Here is a 19,434-nt window from a genome sequence, read left to right as displayed (position 1 = left end):
TTTGTAGTGCTTAAAATTTCTTTTGGAAACCTACTTTGGACAGACTCCACAATACACAGATTGAGAGAATGAAGGCAGCTTATGGATTGGCCTTAGTTGCAGTGCGATGCACCCCAGCCACACTCTTACCTCTGTATCAGTGGCATTGTTGAAAATTTGACAGCGGATGTGATCCTGGAATTAGAAGAAGGATAGACAAAAGTAATTTTATGAAGTTGAAGGATGAAGTGAAGAAGAACTCAAGTTTGTAACAAGAAAAAATATTTCTAAAATGCTACATTCTACCCACTGTTCTGTGTGCCTCAGGATAAATATATAAATATATGAATCAATAAATGAACATTTAAAATGTGGAAGTGTGCCCTACGCCCAACCATCTTCAGCTGTATGGGATCTAAGGATCTTCATTGGCCGGGGCATTGAGTATAAGACATGGCAAGTCATGTTGCAGCTGTATAGAACCTTAGTTAGGCCACACTTGGAGTATAGTGTTCAATTCTGGTCGCCACACTACCAGAAGGATGTGGAGGCTTTAGAGAGGGTGCAGTAGAGATTTACCAGAATGTTGCCTGGTATGGAGGGCATTAGCTATGAGGAGCGGTTGAATAAACTCGGTTTGTTCTCACTGGAACGAAGGAGGTTGAGGGGTGACCTGATAGAGGTCTACAAAATTATGAGGAGCATAGACAGAGTGGATAGTCAGAGGCTTTTCCCCAGGGTAGAGGGGTCAATTACTAGGGGGCATAGGTTTAAGGTGAGAGGGGCAAGGTTTAGAGTAGATGTACGAGGCAATTTTTTTACGCAGAGGGTAGTGGGTGCCTGGAACTCGCTACCGGAGGAGGTGGTGGAAGCAGGGACGATAGTGACATTTAAGGGGCATCTTGATAAATACATGAATAGGATGGGAATAGAGGGATACGGACCAGGAAGTGTAGAAGATTGTAGTTTAGTCGAGCAGCATGGTCGACACGGGCTTGGAGGGCCGAAGGGCCTGTTCCTGTGCTGTACATTTCTTTGTTCTTTGTTCTTGTTCTTTCTATCATCTGTGATCTTCCTTCCATCATAAGGTCAGAAGTGGGGATGTTTGCGGATGACTGCACAATGTTCAGCATCATTCGTGACTCTTCAGATAATGAAGCAGTCCATGTCCAAATGCAGCAAGAACTGGACAATATCCAGGCTTGGGCTGACAAGTGTCAAGTTACATTCACGCCACACAAGCGCCAAGAAATGACCATGTCATAGATTATCATAGATTACCATATAATTTACAGTGCAGAAGGAGGCCATTCGACCCATCGAGTCTGCACCAGCTCTTGGAAAGAGCACCCTACCCAAGGTCACCACCTCCACCCTATCCCCACAACCCAGTAAGGCCAACCAACACGAAGGGCAATTTTGGACACTAAGGGCAATTTATCATGGCCAATCCACCTAACCTGCACATCTTTGGACTGTGGGAGGAAACCGGAGCACCCGGAGGAAACCCACGCACACACGGGGAGGATGTGCAGACTCCGCACAGACAGAGACCCAAGCCGGAATCGAACCTGGGACCCTGGAGCTGTGAAGCAATTGTGCTGTCCACAATGCTACCATGCTGCCCAATGTCTAACAAGAGAGGATCTAACCATCACCCCTTGACATTCAATGGCATTACCATCGCTGAATCCCACAATGTCAACACCTTGGGGGTTACCATTGACCAGAAACTGCACTGGACGAGCCATATACATACTGTGGCTATAAAAGCAAGAGACTCGAAATCCTGCAGCGAGTAACTCACCTCCTGACTCCCCAAAGTCTGTCCACCATCTACAAGGCACAAGTTAGCAGTCCCCATTTGTCTGGATGAGTGCAGCTCCACCAGCACTCATGAAGCTCAGCATCATTTAGGAGAAATCAGCCCCACTTGATTGGCACCCGTTCCATCAACATTCACTCCCTCCCCCACTGACGCACAGTGGCAGCAGTGTGTACCATCTACAAGATGCACTCCAGGAACTCATCAACTCACCAAGACAACACCTTCCAAACCTATGACCACTGCCATCTAGAAGGACAACCATTGTTAAAAAACCCATCTGGTTCACTAATATCCTTCAGGGAAGGAAATCTGTCCTCCTTACCTGGCCTGGGCGACATGTGACTCCAGACCCACGGCAATATGGGTGACTCTTAAATCCTCAGGGATGGGCCAAGCCAGTGATGCCCACATCCCATGAACAAATTTTTAAGAAATGACTTTATGAGACGATACAATTATCTCACTCTTAACATGATCCTCGGGTGGAGCAACAATTAACTGCGGTTAATAGCAGCAGTGGGCCATTCAGCCTTTTGGGCCCACCATTCAATTTGATTACCACCGAACTGTAGCTCGCTACAATTACTCACCTTTGTTCCACATTCCCTGATACCCTGACCTGAGAACAAAAAAACACATTGGCCTCAGTCATAAGCCTCAAATGACTTCATTGCAATGTAAGGGGGGGGGGGGGGGGCAGCACGTTAGCATAGTGGTTAACACAGTTGCTTCACAACTCCAAGGACCCAGGTTTGATTCCCGGCTTGGGTCACTGTCTGTGCGGAGTCTGCACTTTCGCCCCGTGTCTGCATGGGTTTCCTCCGGGTGCTCCGGTTTCCTCCTACAGTCCAAAGATGTGCAGGGCTGGTGGACTGGCCATGCTAAATTGCCTGAAAGTTAGGTTAGGGGAGCTTACGTGGATAGGGTGGAGGTGTGGGCTTAAGTGGGTGCTCTTTCAAAGAGCCGGTGCAGACTCGATGGGCCGAATGGCCTCCTTCTGCACTGTACATTCTATGAATACTATGTGTCTATGAATACCTGTGACAATAAAGATTATTATTATTAATCCAACAGCACCCACAGACATTTGGCACCAGCTTTGGAAGGAAGCCTCTGGGGGAACGTGGAGAATTCTATGCATTCCTCAGAACCCACACCACCCTGAGTCAGAAGGATGTGGGCTCGAATCCAGTTCCAAGGCCTGAGCACACGGTGTGGGCTGAGGGAATATTGCACTGACGTCTCAGCATAGTTTATATCCGCCGGGAGTGGGGATTAGACCCACAATGTTCTGACTCAGAGGTGAGAGAGTTAACAACTGAACGTCCGGTGGCCCTGACTTCAGTCGTAATGAAGTGCTTCGAGAGGTTGATCATGATGTGCCTCACCTCCATACTCCCAGAACGCCTTGATCCACTGCAATTCGCATACCGTCGCAACCGGTCCACAGCAGACGCCATTTCCCTGGCCCTACACTCATCCCTAGAGCATCTCGACAACAAGGACTCCTACATCAGACTCCTATTTATTGATTACAGCTCTGCCTTCAACACCATAATCCCAGCCAAGCTCATATCAAAGCTCCAAAGCTCCAAAACCTAGGACTTGGCTCCCCACTCTGCAACTGGATTCTCGATTTTCTGACCAACAGACCACAGTCAGTAAGAATGAACAACAACACCTCGTCCCCAATAATCCTCAATACTGGGGCCCCGCAAGGCTGCATACTTAGCCCCCCACTCAACTCCCTGCACACACACGACTGCGTGGCAAAATTTGGTTCCAACTCCATCTCCAGGTTTGCTGACGATACGACCATAGTGGGCCGGATCTCAAATAACGACAAGTCAGAATACAGGAGGGAGTTAGAGAGCCTAGTGGAGTGGTGTAGCGACAACAATCTCTCCCTCAATGCCAGCAAAACTGAAGAACTGGTCATTGACTTCAGGAAGCAAAGTACTGTACACACCCCTGTCAGCATCAATGGGGCCGAGGTAGAGATGGTTAGCAGTTTCAAATTCCTAGGAGTGCACATTTCCAAAAATCTGTCCTAGTCCACCCACATTGATGCTACCACCAAGAAAGTACAACAGCGCCTATACTTCCTCAGGAAACTAAGGAAATTCAGCATGTCCACATTAACCCTTACCAACTTTTACAGATGTACCATAGAAAGCATCCTATCTGGCTGCATCACAGCCTGGTATGGCAACTGCTCGGTCCAGGACCGCAAGAAACTTCAGAGAATCATGAACACTGCCCAGTCCGTCACACAAATCTGCCTCCCATCCATTGACTCCATCTACACCTCCCGCTGCCTGGGGAAAGCGGGCAGCATAATCAAAGATCTCTCCCACCCGGCTAACTCACTCTTCCAACTTCTTCCATCGGGCAGGAGATACAGAAGTCTGAGAACAGGCACGAACAGACTCAAAAACAGCTTCTTCCCCACTGTCACCAGACTCCTAAATGACCCTCTTATGGACTGACCTCATTAACACTACACCCCTGTATGCTTCATCCGATGCCGGTGCTGATGTAGTTACATTGTATATGTTGTGTTGCCCTATTATGTATTTTCTTTTATTCCCTTTTCTTCCCATGTACTTAATGATCTGCTGAGCTGCTCGCAGAAAAATACTTTTCACTGTACCTCGGGACACATTATAATAAACATAATCCATCCATCCATCACCTGGCACTCTGCCAGGGATTCACAGCACACCTATCGGAAAGAGGAAATAGCGCATGCATGGCCAGACTAATATGGGTTCAAACGACAGTGGCATTTATTCACACACTCAATATTTTTATTTTTTCATACAAATTTAGAGTACCCAATTATTTATTTCCAATTAAGGGGCAACTTAGCATGGCCAATCCACCTACCCTGCACATATTTTTGGGTTATGGGGGTGAGACCCACGCAGACACGGGAAGAATGTGCAAACTCCACACGGACAGTGACTTGGGGCCAGGGTCGAACCCGGGTCCTCGGCGCCATGAGGCAGCAGTGCTAACCACTGTGCCAGTGCCACCCCACTCACTTAATAGTGAGAAGTCTGACAACACCAGGTTAAAGTCCAACAGGTTTGTTTCGAATCACTAGCTTTCGGAGCACTGCTCCTTCCTCAGGTGGTGAAGGAGCTGTGCTCCGAAAGCTAGTGATTCAAAATAAACTGTTGGACTTTAATCCGGTGTTATAAGACTTATTACTGTGCTCACCCCAGTCCAATGCTGGCATGTCCACATCATTTAATATTGACAAAGTGTAAGGAACAACCTATAAATGCAAAAAAAAGATCAATAGTACTTCATAGAATTGTAGAATTTACAGTGCAGAAGCAGGCCATTCGGTCCCTTGGAAAGAGCACCCTACAAAGCCCATACCTCCACCCTATCCCCGCACTTCCACCCTATCCCCGTAATCCTAGCTAACCTTTTTTGGACACGAAGGGTAATTTAGCATAGCCAATCCACCGAACCTGCACAACTTTGGACTGTGGGAGGAAACCCATGCAGGCACGGGGAGAACATGCAGACTCCACACAGACAGTGAACCAAGCTGGGAATCGAACCTGGGACCCTGGAGCTGTGAAGTGACTGTGCTAATCGCCGTGCTAAAATGCTGCCGTCCAGAGCACATGATAATATTATAGGTGCATGCATATGCTAAGTTTTCTATTTGATAAACCTCAATATTCAGGTGACTCCAGACCCACAGCAAAGTGTCTCAAAAAATGCCCCTCAGTTCAAGGAACAGTAAATGCCCACATTCCCTGAATGAATGTCGACAGCGAATAAACTTCATTTGCTCCAAATGAGTCTTGAGTAGGGCGGTGCAGGTTTTTTAAAAATTCAGAGCACCCAATTATTTTTTTCCAATTAAGGGGCAATTTATCCTACAAATATCCTACACATCTTTGAGTTGTGGGGGTGAGACCCACACAGACACGGGCCGAATATGCAAATGGTGGCCCAGTGGTTAGCATTGCTGCCTCATGGCGCTGAGGACCCGGGTTCCGGCCCCGGGTCACTGTCCGTGTGGGGTTTGCACATTCTCCCTGTGTCTGCGTGGGTTTCACCCCCACAACCCGAAATGTGCATGTTAGGTGTATTGACCATGCTGAATTGTCTCTTAGGGAGGGCTTACAGGTAGGGTAGGGGATTGCGCATAGGTAGGGTGCTCTTTCGAAGGGTCAGTGCAGACTCGATAGGCCCAATGGCCTCCTTCTGCATTTTAGGGATTCTATGATTCTATGAAGTTATTGTCCAATTACACAAATGCCACACCCACACACACAAGAAATTAGTTTTGCTCAGATCTCAGACCCCATTTTTCCTAATTTTGGAGCAGTTCACAATATAAAGGGGCAACCTTGCTCTGGCGATATACGTTGGCGTAATGACTGGGCCTGTATTCACTGGACTTCAGAAGAATGAGAGGGGATCTACTTGTAAAGTGGAAAATTCTGACGGGGCTAGACATGCAGCAGTTTTGTTTCCCCTGCCTGGAGGTCTAGAAGAAGCGGTCACAGTCTCAGGATATGACAGAAGCCATTTCGGACTGAGATATGAGGAGAGATGTCTTCACTCAGCGGGTGCCCTGTGGATTTCTCTACCATTGAAGGGTGTGGAGGCCAAGCCGCTGAGTATATTTAAGGAGGAAATAGATAGATTTTGAGACTCTAAAGGTGTCAAGGAGCATGGGGAATGTGCGTGGAATGTGGCATTGAGATAGAGGATCAGCCATGATCTTATTGAATGGCGGAGCAGACTCAAAAGGACAAATGGCCTCCGACTGCTTCTATTTGCTATGATACTATGTCCTTGATAGCTGAACGATTCTGGCGAGAGGCGCTCCCTTTCTCCTGTCCTTAACCAAGGTATGGCAGTCCACCCTTTACTCTGTATCATAATTCAATTAAAGCTCCCATGAGAATGTAGGTGCCTCTGGTTGTTGTTCTGTTCTTAATTATTTCTGTTGCATCTCACTTTCAGTTTAATTAGTCGTATTGTATTGAATTCAATAATAAAGACAATTAGTGTTGAAACAGAGCTGCCCATTCCATCTCTCTCCCCAGTACTGAGCTACCATCCAAAACAAATGTCATTACCCAACCCCTGTCCCACTGCATTCCTTTGAAAGTGGCAAAAACCTTGAAGGGTTATCGGGTGGCCCCTTTAAGAGGCAGACATTTGTTGGCATTTGCACGAACCCTTGTCTAAATGAGGAGAGCGCGAGTCCCGGGAGCAGGGGTCCGGTGCGTGTAGACTCAAGAGTCAAGGAGTAAAAACCTGTGTTGTATACCTTTGTGTCTGTACATAGTTTAATCTCATTGATGTTCCAATAAATCATTCTGTGATTCAAGCAGCCTCCTTGTGGGCACCTCACGCTATTACAGATATAAATGATAGCTTTGAATTTTGCATATATTAGCAGACAATTCACTTATTCCTTTAAGACAGTAAGCCACAGTGTCTTGTTGGGTGTTCTGCTGCACAAATGATCCAAAACGGCTGTAGATGGTACAACTCTGCTTTATTGTATAAACAACAGCTACAACTAACTGCTGGCTTGGGTACGTGCTTCACCAGCCTGTGGACCCAGACCTATCACTATCTTAGTGAGGCACTCAGCACATGGTGTATGCCTGAGTGGCACGCTGTGAGCTCTGTGCTCTGAGCTATCTCCTGGTAGAATGAGCGGGAACTGTGGTGTTCCCTGTTTTATAGTGCGTGTGCTCTCACTGGTGATTGGCTGCGATGTTGTGTGTGTGTTGGTTGGTCCAACTGCCTGTCCATCAGTGTGTGTGTGATTGCACCATGATATGCTGATGTGGATATCATGACATCCCCCCTTTCACAAAGGATATGTGCCTGCATGCTAATAAATAGAAGCGTGTACTGAGTGCATCTGAGTATGTGTGTGCAATATTTACAACATGTACATGAGGCTGAACTATATACAGAGGAAGGTGTCAGGTGCAACAGAACAACGAGGTTGTACCAATAACTGAACAAATGCAATCAGCAAACGACGAGAGAGAACTTCTGGAACGACAAGAAAGAAACACGTTAACAGTATTGCAAAGCAATTCAGTGAGTCCAATGTGCAAACTGGCTCATAAGTCAAGTCTCTCAGGTGGGCGACGAATTCGGGTTGACCGCCTCAAGGGTGGGTCAGGATTCACCGGCTGAGGAATGGGCCTGGCCACGGGCGAGAGCGGAAGAGGCAGGGTGGCAGGAAGCTCAACAAAGTCGACATCAGGGACAATAGGAGGGCGTGGCACCGGTGCATGATCTCGGAGCGAGCGCGGAACCAGACGAAGGGCCCGCCGATTACGGCGGCGAATGGAGCCTCCAGGCATGCGAACCAGGAATGAGCGGGGAGCCACGTGGCGGAGAACCTCGGCGGTTGCCGACCAGCCACCCTCCGGTAGGTGTATGCGGACGTTGTCTCCAGGCGCCAGGGCAGGAAGATCAGTCACCCGAGCGTCATGTGCCACCTTCTGCTGAGCACACTGCTGTCGCATCCTTTGTAGTACTGGAGCATGGTCGAGGTCAGGAGCATGAATGGATGGCACAGTGGTTCTGAGGGTGCGACCCATCAACAGCTGGGCTGGCAAGAGGCCCGTGGACAGTGAGGCCAAGCGATCGGCCAGCAGGGCAAAACAGAAGTCAGATCCGGCATCAGCAGCCTTGCAGAGGAGCCGCTTCACAATGTGGACGCCCTTTTCCTGCCTTGCCATTCGACTGAGGATGCAAGGGACTGGACGTCACGTGTGTGAAGTTGTATGAAGTGGCAAAGAAAGACCATTCTTGGCTCGCAAAGCAAGGCCTGTTGTCAGACATGATGGTGAGTGGAATTCCATGGCGAGCAAAGGTTTCTTTGCATGCCCGGATGACAGCTGATGACGTTGTGTCGTGCAGGCGTATGACCTCCAGATAATTTGAGAAGTAGTCAATCAGAATAATGTAGTCCCTGCCGTGAGCATGAAAGAGGTCCACACCCACCTTCGCCCAGGGGGAACGTGACCAACTCATGGGGCTGAAGTGTCTCAGGGGGTTGCGCCGGCTGAAACCTCTGGCAGGTGGGGCAGTTGAGCACCATGTTGGCGATGTCGTCGCTGATGCTCGGCCAGTACACAGCCTCTCGGGCCCTCCGCCTGCACTTTTCAACTCCGAGATGGCCTTCGTGCAGTTGTTCGAGGACAAGCCAGTGCATGCTGTGTGGGATCAAAATCCGGTCCAACTTCAAGAGGACACCATCAATGACGGCCAAGTTGTCCCGGACATTGTAAAATTGTGGGCACTGCCCCTTGAGCCACCCTTCCATCATGTGGTGCATCACACGGTGTAGAAGGGGGTCAGCCGCAGTGTCACGGCGAACGTGGGCCAGACGTGCATCAGTGGCCGGCAGATTGGCCGATGTGAAGGCTACCTGTGCGTCGACCTGACAAACGAACCCCTCCGAGTCGGGCGGTGTGTTGACTGCCCTGGACCGAGCATTTGAGGTGATGAGATCCTTCCCCGGGGTGTCGACAAGTTGGAAGTCGTACCTCCGGAGCTTGAGCAGAATGCGCTGTATGCGAGGGGTCATATCGTTGAGGTCCTTCTGAATGATGCCGACCAGGGGGCGATGGTCGGTTTCCACAGTGAACTGCGGAAGACCATATACATAGTCGTGGAATTTGTCGATGCCAGTCAACAGGCCTAGGCACTCCTTCTCAATCTGCGCATAGCGTTGTTCAGTGGGGGTCATGGCCCACGACGCATAGGCGACCGGGGCCCATGATGCGGTGTCGTCCCTTTGCAGGAGTACCGCCCCAATGCCGGACTGGCTGGTGTCAGTTGAGATCTTTGTTTCCCGTGTGGTATCGAAAACCGCCAGTACCGGGGCGGTGGTGAGCTTGACCTTGAGCTCCTCCCATTCACTCTGGTGTGCGGGCAGCCACTGGAATTCCGTTGTCTTTTTGACCAGGTGGCGAAGAGCAGTCGTGTGCGAAGCAAGGTTAGGAATGAACTTACCCAGGAAGTTGACCATCGCGAGAAAGCGCAGCACTGCCTTCTTGTCTGACGGCTGCTGCATGGCTGCGATGGCTGCCACTTTGTCGGCATCCGGGAGATGTGGTCCCCCAAAAACTTGAGCTCCGTCTGGCCAAAAGAGCATTTGGCTCGGTTCAGGCGCAGGCCCTGATCTCGTATCCGTGCAAAGACACGCTGGAGACGACTGATGTGCTCCTGTGGTGTGGTGGACCAGATGATAACGTCGTCTACGTAGACGCGTACCCCTTCGATGCCCTCCATCATCTGTTCCATGATGCAATGGAACACCTCGGAGGCCGAGATGATGCCAAACGGCATCCTATTGTAGCAGTATCTGCCAAATGGAGTGTTGAAAGTGCACAGCTTCCTGCTGGACTGATCCAATTGAATCTGCCAAAAGCCCTTGGAGGCATCAAGCTTGGAGGCACTTAAGGCTGTCGTCAGGGGTGAGTTCATATAAATTCAGACACATAGGGAGAAAATGGAGCGGGAGGAGAGAGCTAGACTGGTAGATGAGATTTTGAGGGTGGATAGAAGATATTCAGAGGCGCCAGAGACAGGGATGTAGAAGCAGAGGCAGAGGCTCCAGATGGAGTTTGGGCTAGTTTCTACGGGGAAGATGGTGGGGGAGCTGCAGAGGGCCGTGGAGCATTGTATGGGATAAGGCGAGTTGGATGTTAGCCCATCAGTTGAGGAACCAGGAGGCAGCGAGGGAGATTGGCAGTGAGGGATAATAAGGGTACTGTGGTGATTGACCCGGAGGGGGCGAATGGGGTGTTCGAAGCGTTTTATAGGAGGCTATATGACTCGGAGGGGATACGGCGGTTCCTGGGTGGATGAGAGTTTCCCAAAGTGGAGAAGGGGTTGGTTCAGGCACCAGGGGCACTAATTGGGCGGAGGGAGGTGATGGATAGTATGGGGACGATGCAGGCGGGGAAGACCCCCGGGGCCGGATAGGTTCCCGGTCGAGTTTTATAAAAGGTTTGAAGCGGACATGGGACAACTGCTGGTGAGGGCGTGTATTGCAGCAAAAGAGAGATGGGAACTCCCCTCCACATTGTCGCAGGCTTCCATTTCCCTGATTTTAAAGAAGGATAAGGATCCGGAGCAGTGTTGGTCTAACCGCTCGATATCATTGAACATGGACGCCCAAGTTATTGGCGAAGGAGTTGGCTTCGCGAATTGTGGATTGTGTCCCGGGGGAGATTGGCGAAGATCAGATGGGTTTTGTGAAGGGGAAGCAGCTGTCTGAATGTGAGGAGGTTACTCAGTGTAATTATGATGCTTTCGGAGAGGCAGGAGGGGGAGCTAGCGGTTGTGATGGACACGGAGAAGGTGTTTGATCGGATGGAGTGGGTGTATTTGTTAGAGGGGTTGGGGCGGTGCGGGTAGGGGGATTGTAGATTGGGTCTGGCTGTTATATAAGGCACCAGTTGCGAGTGTGGAGATGAACCCAGTGAGTTTGGGGTACTTCGTGGGTACGCAGTTCTCCAGTCTCCTGGCCAGGGATTTTGTGAGTATTTTCGCGTCCACATTGAGCAGCGAAATGCACATTCCGCTGGGTTTTGGGTATCAACGATATGGTGGCCTGTGTTAGTGTTGGAGGCAGGGTGCCCCTCGCCAGCCATTCTGCGAACATCTCACGTAGGTGCGGGGTGAGAGCCGATGCAAATTGTTTGTAGAAGTCTGCTGGGAACCCATCACGTCCGAGCGCCTTCCCGCCTGCATGGAGTTGGTGCTCTCAATGACCTCTCCCAGTTCTATTGGTGTTTCCAGCTCCCTCCATCAGTTGTTCCCCACAACTGGCATGTCCAGTCCATCAAGGAACCGTTTCATCCGTCGGGGGGTTCGGAGGTGTACAGTCCCTGGTGGAAGGCCTCAAATGCTTGGTTGACCTTTTTTGGTTCGGCTACCAGTCCGCATCTGCTGTCCTTCTGTGCTATTTCCCTCGTGGATATTTCTCAGCTGGTGAGCCAGTAGGCGGTTCGCATTCTCTCCGTGTTCATAAAAGATCCCCCGTGTCTGGCGGAATTGGTGCACTGCCTTCTTGGTGGATCGCAGGTCCATTTGTAGCTTTTTCCTCTCCACCAGAAGCTCTAGGGTTGGGGCCTTGGAGTATCTTCTATTGATCTCCAAGATGGAGTCGATCAGTTGCTGCCTGGTCGCCCTCTTTTCCCTGCGCGAGCCTTGTGGGCTATAATTTCTCCCCTAATAACCACCTTCAGTGCCTCCCAAGACATGGAAGGTGAGAATTCCCAATTCTGGTTGTTCGCAATGTGCCCGCCTATGGTCTGTGATGTTTAGGACTAGTGTTTAAGACCATAAGACAGAGTTCCACAGATTCACCACCCTCTAGTTGCAGAAATTCCTCCTCATCTCAGTTTTAAAGGATCGTCCCTTCAGTCTGAGGCTGTGCCCTCGGGTTCTAGTTTTTCCTACTGGTGAGAACATCCTCCCCACGTCCACTCTATCCATGCCTCTCAGTATCCTGTGCGTTTCAATAAGGTCCCATTTATTATCGGTTTAACATACATTCCTATTTTTTGTGGTATCAACAGATCAAGTCAAGGATCAAGTATGCTTTAATAGCAGCCTGCTCAACTGGTCCTGCCACCTTCGAACATTAATGTATGCACGCACTGCCGGTTAATTCTTTCCTTGAACTGCCTTTAACAAGGTACCATTTCGCTTGTGGCATCTCTCCTCATTCCCCACATCACACAGCATTTTTTAGCGTGGAATTTCATCCACCACATGTTTCCCCTTTTCCCCTTCACACACCCCCAACCCCTCCCACCATGCTCGACCCCCATTCCACCCCTATCCATCCGCTTCCCTCTGTCCTCCATCCCCCATCAACTTCTAACCCACATTCCCTCTCCCACCACCCAAAATCCCCCCTCCTCCCATTCTCCCACTCCCCAACTCCCTCCCTGCCACCCTTCCGCTCTCCCCAACTCACACCTCTGTGGTGATATGCACAAGGTGTTAATGTAAATACACGTAGACAAGATAGACGCTAGAGGGAGCACCAGAGACATGACACACAGACAGTCAACCAATAGGTCAGTAAGATAGGACACGACCAATGGGCAGTCACGATACACACAGAGGTGACACTACCACAGGAGGCCATTACACCAACCCATATAAAAGGACACAGCACACATGATCTTCCTCTTTCCAGTGGAGACACTCAGTGTATACACAGGGTTGATTTGAAACACATCACACCCACCATGTGGATTGTAGCAGACTGGTTAGTTAGTCTGAGTAGCTACAGCAGGATTAACAGTAGAGTCGAATCCAAGTTGGAGAATCATTAACAGTAATAAATGTGTTAAAGCTATCTCCAAACCTTCCTTTGTCAGAGTGCACTTCAAGGAAACAGCTTATGCTACGTCAAGAGCATAACAAAACAACCTCCACCACCTGCCCCTCACCCCGCCACCTCAACCCCACCTTAATACCCCCACCTCCCATTACCCCCTCCCAACCTTCCTCCTCCAACACCCCACCTTCCTCTCCCACACCCTTCTCCCACCCTCCCCACTTTGCTCCTCTACTTCTCCCTCTCACCCCGCCATCTCTCCCTCCCACGTCCACCTCTCCCATGTCCCCCATCCCTCTCCCATGCCCTCCCCTACCCCCTCCCATGCACTCCCTCACCGATCCCTCCATGCCCTCCCCCACCCCCTCCCATGCCCTCCTCCACCCCTCTCCCATGCCCCTCACCTCCTCTCCAACCCCGTCCTCAGTCTTTGGCTCCCATCAGGAACTCTGTTCTGGAAGCAGGTTCATAACTGGGATAGGGCAGGGGAAGCATGGGTTAACGGTATACATCTGCCTGGGCTGTGTTGGTTATTTCCTGCTCTTCCTACGCATGTTAGCCGCTTAAAATAGCAAACAAAGCAATGAGCATGAATGTATCATCCGGTTATGTTGTAACTGTCGCCCTCAGTGTCAAAGGGCAGAGGTTCAACCTCACAGACATTTTTTCTTCCTTTTTCAAAAATTTTAGAGTGCCCAATTATTTTTTTCCAATTAAGGGGCAATTTAGCGTGGCCAATCCACCTACCCTGCACATCTTTGAGTTGTGGGAGTGAAACCCATGCAGACCAGGAGAGAATGTGCAAACTCCGCACGGACAGTGACCCAAGGCCTGGATTCGAACCTGGGCCCTCAGTGCCGTAGGCACCAGTGCTATCCACTGTGCCACATGACGCTCCCACCTCACACATACTTGAACATGAACAAGGGATAGCACAGTGGCTCAGTGGTCAGCATTACTACCTCACAGCACCAGGGACCCTGGATTTGATTCCAACCTTGGGTGACTGTGTGGGGTTTGTAAATGCGGAGCAGAGAGTGTGGCAGAAGGGCTGTTAATCATTTTCGAATGTTACTTTAATCTTAATAATCTTTTTTATTATTGTCACAAGTAGGCTTACATTAACACTGCAATTAAGTTACAGTGAACATTCCCTAGTTGCCACATTCCGGCGCCTGTTCAGGTACACGGAGGGAGAATTCTGAATGTCCAATTCACGTAACAAGCACCGGAGAATGCGCAGACTCCGCACAGACAATGACTCAAGCCGGGAATCGAACCTGGGACCCCGGAGCTGAGAAGCAACAGTGCTAACCACTGTGCTTCCCTGCCGCCCATGACATTGGAGGCAACAGTAATTTATCGTGGACCTGCATTATCTCGAACAAACAGCCCAGGCGGAGAGGGCTATGGAATTGACATTACAAACAGAATCTGTTAGGATGTGGAAGGGAAATTGCCATAAATGAAATACTGATGAAATATTCTGGTTTCGGACTTATTATGAAAACACATTGTCCTCCAAAAGATAACAAAGCCAAGGGCAAGAACATACGTACTACGTATTTCATCGTACGTACTTTCCAAGGTCTATTTAATATAAACATGCCTATTTACTTACAGATTATAAAACATGCTGTCTTAAATCGAATCTCAGAGTGCAGTGCACTGGCTTTGCAGCTGAAACACTCTCTCTCCGCAAATATATTTGTGTAAATAAATTTCCTTAAACCGAACCTCGAGGAATTTGTCTTTATTATGATTTCCACGACATAGGAATTTGAGATAGTTTTAAGTTATATTTGTATTTTGTAGGTATTAGGGATAAGATATGACTTTAATTTTAAGCCTAATTTATATTTCTGCAGTTGAGTGTTAAGGAAACTGAAGTTATCGTTTCAAAGAACAAAGAACACAGAACAAAGAACACAGAACACAGAACAAAGAACAAAGAAAACAGAACAAAGAACACAGAACACAGAACACAGAACACAGAACACAGAACAAGGAACAAGGAACAAGGAACAAGGAACAAATAACAAAGACAGAACGGGAATAGGCTCTTTTGCCCTCCAAGCCTGGACCGGTCATGATACCAACCTTTGCCAAAACCCTCAGCACTTCCTTGTGCCGTATCCCTCAATACCCATACAATCCATTGTCAAAATGCAGTTTGTATGCCGTTAATGTCTCTGCTTCCGCAACCTCCCCTGGCAACATGTTCCAGGCACTCACCACCCTCTGCGCAAAAAACCTGCTTCGCACATCTCCTCTAAACTTTGCCCCACAGACCATAAATCTATGCCCCCTGGTGACTGACCCCTCCACCCTGGGAAAGAGTGGCTGCCCATCCACTCTATCCATGACCCTCATAATCTTGTGGACCTCTATCAGGTCGCCCCTCAACCTCAATCTTTCTAATAGAACATTGATAGAACATAGAACAATACAGCGCAGTACAGGCCCTTCGGCCCACGATGTTGCACCGAAACAAAAGCCATCTAACCTACACTATGCCATTATCATCCATATGTTTATCCAATAAACTTTTAAATGCCCTCAATGTTGGCGAGTTCACTACTGTAGCAGGTAGGGTATTCCACGGCCTCACTACTCTTTGCGTAAAGAACCTACCTCTGACCTCTGTCCTATATCTATTACCCCTCAGTTTAAAGTTATGTCCCCTCGTGCCAGCCATATCCATCCGCGGGAGAAGGCTCTCACTGTCCACCCTATCCAACCCCCTGATCATTCTGTATGCCTCTATTAAGTCTCCTCTTAACCTTCTTCTCTCCAACGAAAACAACCTCAAGTCCATCAGCCTTTCCTCATAAGATTTTCCCTCCATACCAGGCAACATCCTGGTAAATCTCCTCTGCACCCGCTCCAAAGCCTCCACGTCCTTCCTATAATGCGGTGACCAGAACTGTACGCAATACTCCAAATGCGGCCGTACCAGAGTTCTGTACAGCTGCAACATGACCTCCCGACTCCGGAACTCAATCCCTCTACCAATAAAGGCCAACACTCCATAGGCCTTCTTCACAACCCTATCAACAGTCCGAGTCTATTCAGCCTGTCCACTGAGCTAACACCCTCCAGACCAGGCAACATCCTGGTAATCCTTCTCTCCAAAGCCTCCACATCCTTCTGGTAGTGTGGCGACCAGATTGTGTGCAACATTCCAAGTGCGGCCTTACCACGGTTCTATACAACTGTCGCATGACTTGCCAGTTTTTATACTCAATGCCCCGGCCAATGAAGGCCAGCATTCCGTATGCTTTCTTGACTACCTTGTCCATTTTAAAACATTCCTTTGAAACATTCCTGCATTTTAATGCACTACAGCCTTGAAATATTTCACTGTCTCATTTAAAATAGCTGAGCATGAGCGGAATTAGAATACATTAAACGTTTACCCATTAATGACGCCTGCACTAATCCCAGCCGAGTACCTTATTATGTATTATTGGGACCCTAAGTCCGTAGGGGTCCACGTGGAGATTTGAAAAGGCCTGTCAGTATCTCGCTGTCTCCACCACACAGATAATATGAAATCAAGTTTAACACTAATTCCCAAAGGTCATTTGTTTCTGGCCGTGTTTTACCTGCCAGCCCTGAATCACCGATTGACACAAGCGCAGTAGCACTTTAGTCCCTCACCTCACACAGGATGTGGAGGAACTGGAAACAGTCACCTGTTTGCTCAGCGAGAAGGCATCATGTTATCAAGGAAACTGGGTCCCATCTCAGCATGAACCATACGAGTCACAGGTAAAAGTCAACACCTCGCCCTCAACTGCACTATATCAGACTCATGTATTTCACCAAATATATATAGTATATAGTATAAAATTATGTCAGAGAAGTTTTAGCACTGCAAACTGCAAAGAGGACAGTGTAGAATTTCAAAAGGACATAGACAAGCTGGTGGAGTGGGCAATTAGGTGGCAGATGAAGTTCAATGCAGAGAAGTGTGGTGATGCACTTTGGCAGGAAGAACATGGAGAAACATTACAAAATAAGAGGTAAAATTCTAAAAGGGGCACAGACTCAGAGGGGTCTGGAGTACATGTGCACATGTCGTTGAAATGGCAGGACAGGTGGAGAGAGCAGTTCTGGCCTTTAGCAATATGGGCATACAGTACAAGAGCAAGGTTATGCTGAACCTTTACAGACACTAGTTAGACCTCAGCTGGAATATTGTGTACAGTACTGGACGCCACACTGTAGGAAGGATGTGAACGTATTGGAGAAAGTAGAGAAGAGGTTTACAAGACTGGTTTTAGGGATGAGAAGCTTCAGTTATGAGGATAGATTGGAGAGTTGGGATTGTTCTCCTGGGAGAGAAGAAGGCTGAGAGAATATTTGATAGAAGATGTTCAAAATCATGAGGGGATTGGGTAGAGTAGATAGGGAGAAATTATTCCCGTTTGTAAAAGGATCGAGAATGAGAGGGCACAGATTTTAAATGATTTACAAAAGAAGCCAATGTGATATGAGAAAGAAACTTCTTCATGCACCTCATCTCTCTCTGGACCTTCTTTGCAAAGGCACATTGCACAAGGAGGTGGACAACAGTCTCTTCCCTACCACAGTCATCTTGAGGGCAATGTGTAGATGGGATGAGACTATCGGCGTGTAGGAAGGACCTTTCCCACCACAGTCAAGCTGGGGCTTAGTGCTTGTTTGAAAGTTCAGGTGATGAGGCGTTCTGCCAATTGACCCAGATGGCTTGTTGAGGGAACCCTCCGACAGGATCCACCATCTCTTCATCCTGCAGGTCCACATTAAATATGGACCAGTGCCTGGTGGATTAGTGGTCGAAGCTGTTTTTCAGCATTAACCTGTCGTATGAGGATTAAGGATACAACATGATTCGACTACTTGGAGCATTATGCAACAACGTGGCCAGATTCGCAACATCGAGGGCAGGAAGAATCTCAACGAGTAAGATACCTATCTCCACTATATCAGACTCATATGACAGTCTGCCAACCTCACAGTGACAGTCAAAAAATCTCATTGAGGGTGTTGGTTACAGAACAGTGTGTCTTTAAGAAGCCCCATAGTCCTCAGTGGGGTAACTGTAAGTCTGGGATTCTACATACAATCTTGCCGGCAGGATTCTCCGCTCCCACTGCAGTGAGTGCCAAATTCTCCATTCTCACTGGTAGCGGGGTGAACGGTTCAGAGAATTCCGGCCAAAGTCTTCATTACTACTAGAGCTAATTACATGTACAGCAAAGGACACTAGATGGCCTATGTCCATGCTTAGGTCTATATTCATCTCGGCTCAATATCACATTGACCCTGGGTCTAGGTCAGATGCCATCCTGCATCACGATGTGGATGTTACTAATACTCAGTCCCACATATGAACCCTATATGTGGCCAACCCTTAAACTACATATTGTTAAGGTCCAGGGTTTAGAGAACCCCAAAGTGTATCATGGAGTTCACCTGACCCTTAACTTTGAATTTACTGTGGTTATGGGGAACACACGGGCCTGCCTTTCAAGTGTTATTCAGAGAGTTACAGTACTTTTAAATTAAAACAATGTTTATTTGTGAAACCAGTTAACACTTTATAATCCCACAGTAAACATCTTAACAACTATCAACACCAATAAATCCCCAAAGAATACAGTATTCTATAGATAACCCTTAATTAATTCCCAAACAACATCCGGAAGACAAAAGACCCTTTTTAAACACAAAGATCAGGTTTAAATTCTCTAATGAGAGCAGTCATCCGTTTGAAATCACCCAAATGAACACTCTTTAGCTTGTGGAGATATCCATGCACATCTGCTGGCTTTCACCGCGGCTCTTCTTTCTGAAAACGAAACTAAAAACTCACTCTGTAGCAGCCTACTCAAAAACGAAAGTAAAGCAGACACATGCCCAGCTCCACTCACACTCTGACATCACTGATAAACACCCATTTCTTAAAGACCCATTTCTTAAAGGTACTCTCACATGACACCTCCCCCAAGAAAAAATAAATAAACCATCAACTTCCTTTAAGAAACATGGATAGTGAATATACATTTCTTTTTTTTTAATAACACGCAAACATTTATAATAATATAGTCCATTTTAGTTCTTCTTCCTCCAACAGGAATCCTTCTGATTAACAGTCTCTTTGAACAAGAAGGTCTTTGCACGATCCGTCCATTTCTCTCCACCTCGGCATTTCTCTTTAAAGTCAGATACTTTAGTTCAATCTGATCACAGAGTCCCT

At 48.2% G+C, this 19,434-nt stretch overlaps 1 long non-coding RNA gene across 1 annotated transcript in view; it reads right to left on the bottom strand.

Moving 5' to 3' along the window:
* The window catches only part of LOC140389382 (uncharacterized), a 31,463-nt gene extending 14,606 nt beyond the window's left edge, over positions 1-16,857 (bottom strand). Inside the window, exons 1-2 of the long non-coding RNA XR_011934364.1 lie at positions 16,796-16,857; positions 130-174 (exon numbers count right to left, since the gene is read on the bottom strand). This is a non-coding gene — a long non-coding RNA (uncharacterized lncRNA). The remainder of the gene's footprint in view (positions 1-129; positions 175-16,795) is intronic.
* Positions 16,858-19,434: the final 2,577 nt, after the last annotated feature.

Source organism: Scyliorhinus torazame, chromosome 14, assembly GCF_047496885.1.
Source record: "Scyliorhinus torazame isolate Kashiwa2021f chromosome 14, sScyTor2.1, whole genome shotgun sequence".
Lineage (NCBI taxonomy): Eukaryota > Metazoa > Chordata > Chondrichthyes > Carcharhiniformes > Scyliorhinidae > Scyliorhinus > Scyliorhinus torazame.
Note: the sequence above shows the minus strand (reverse complement) of the source record. Positions and strands in the feature narration are given on the sequence as shown.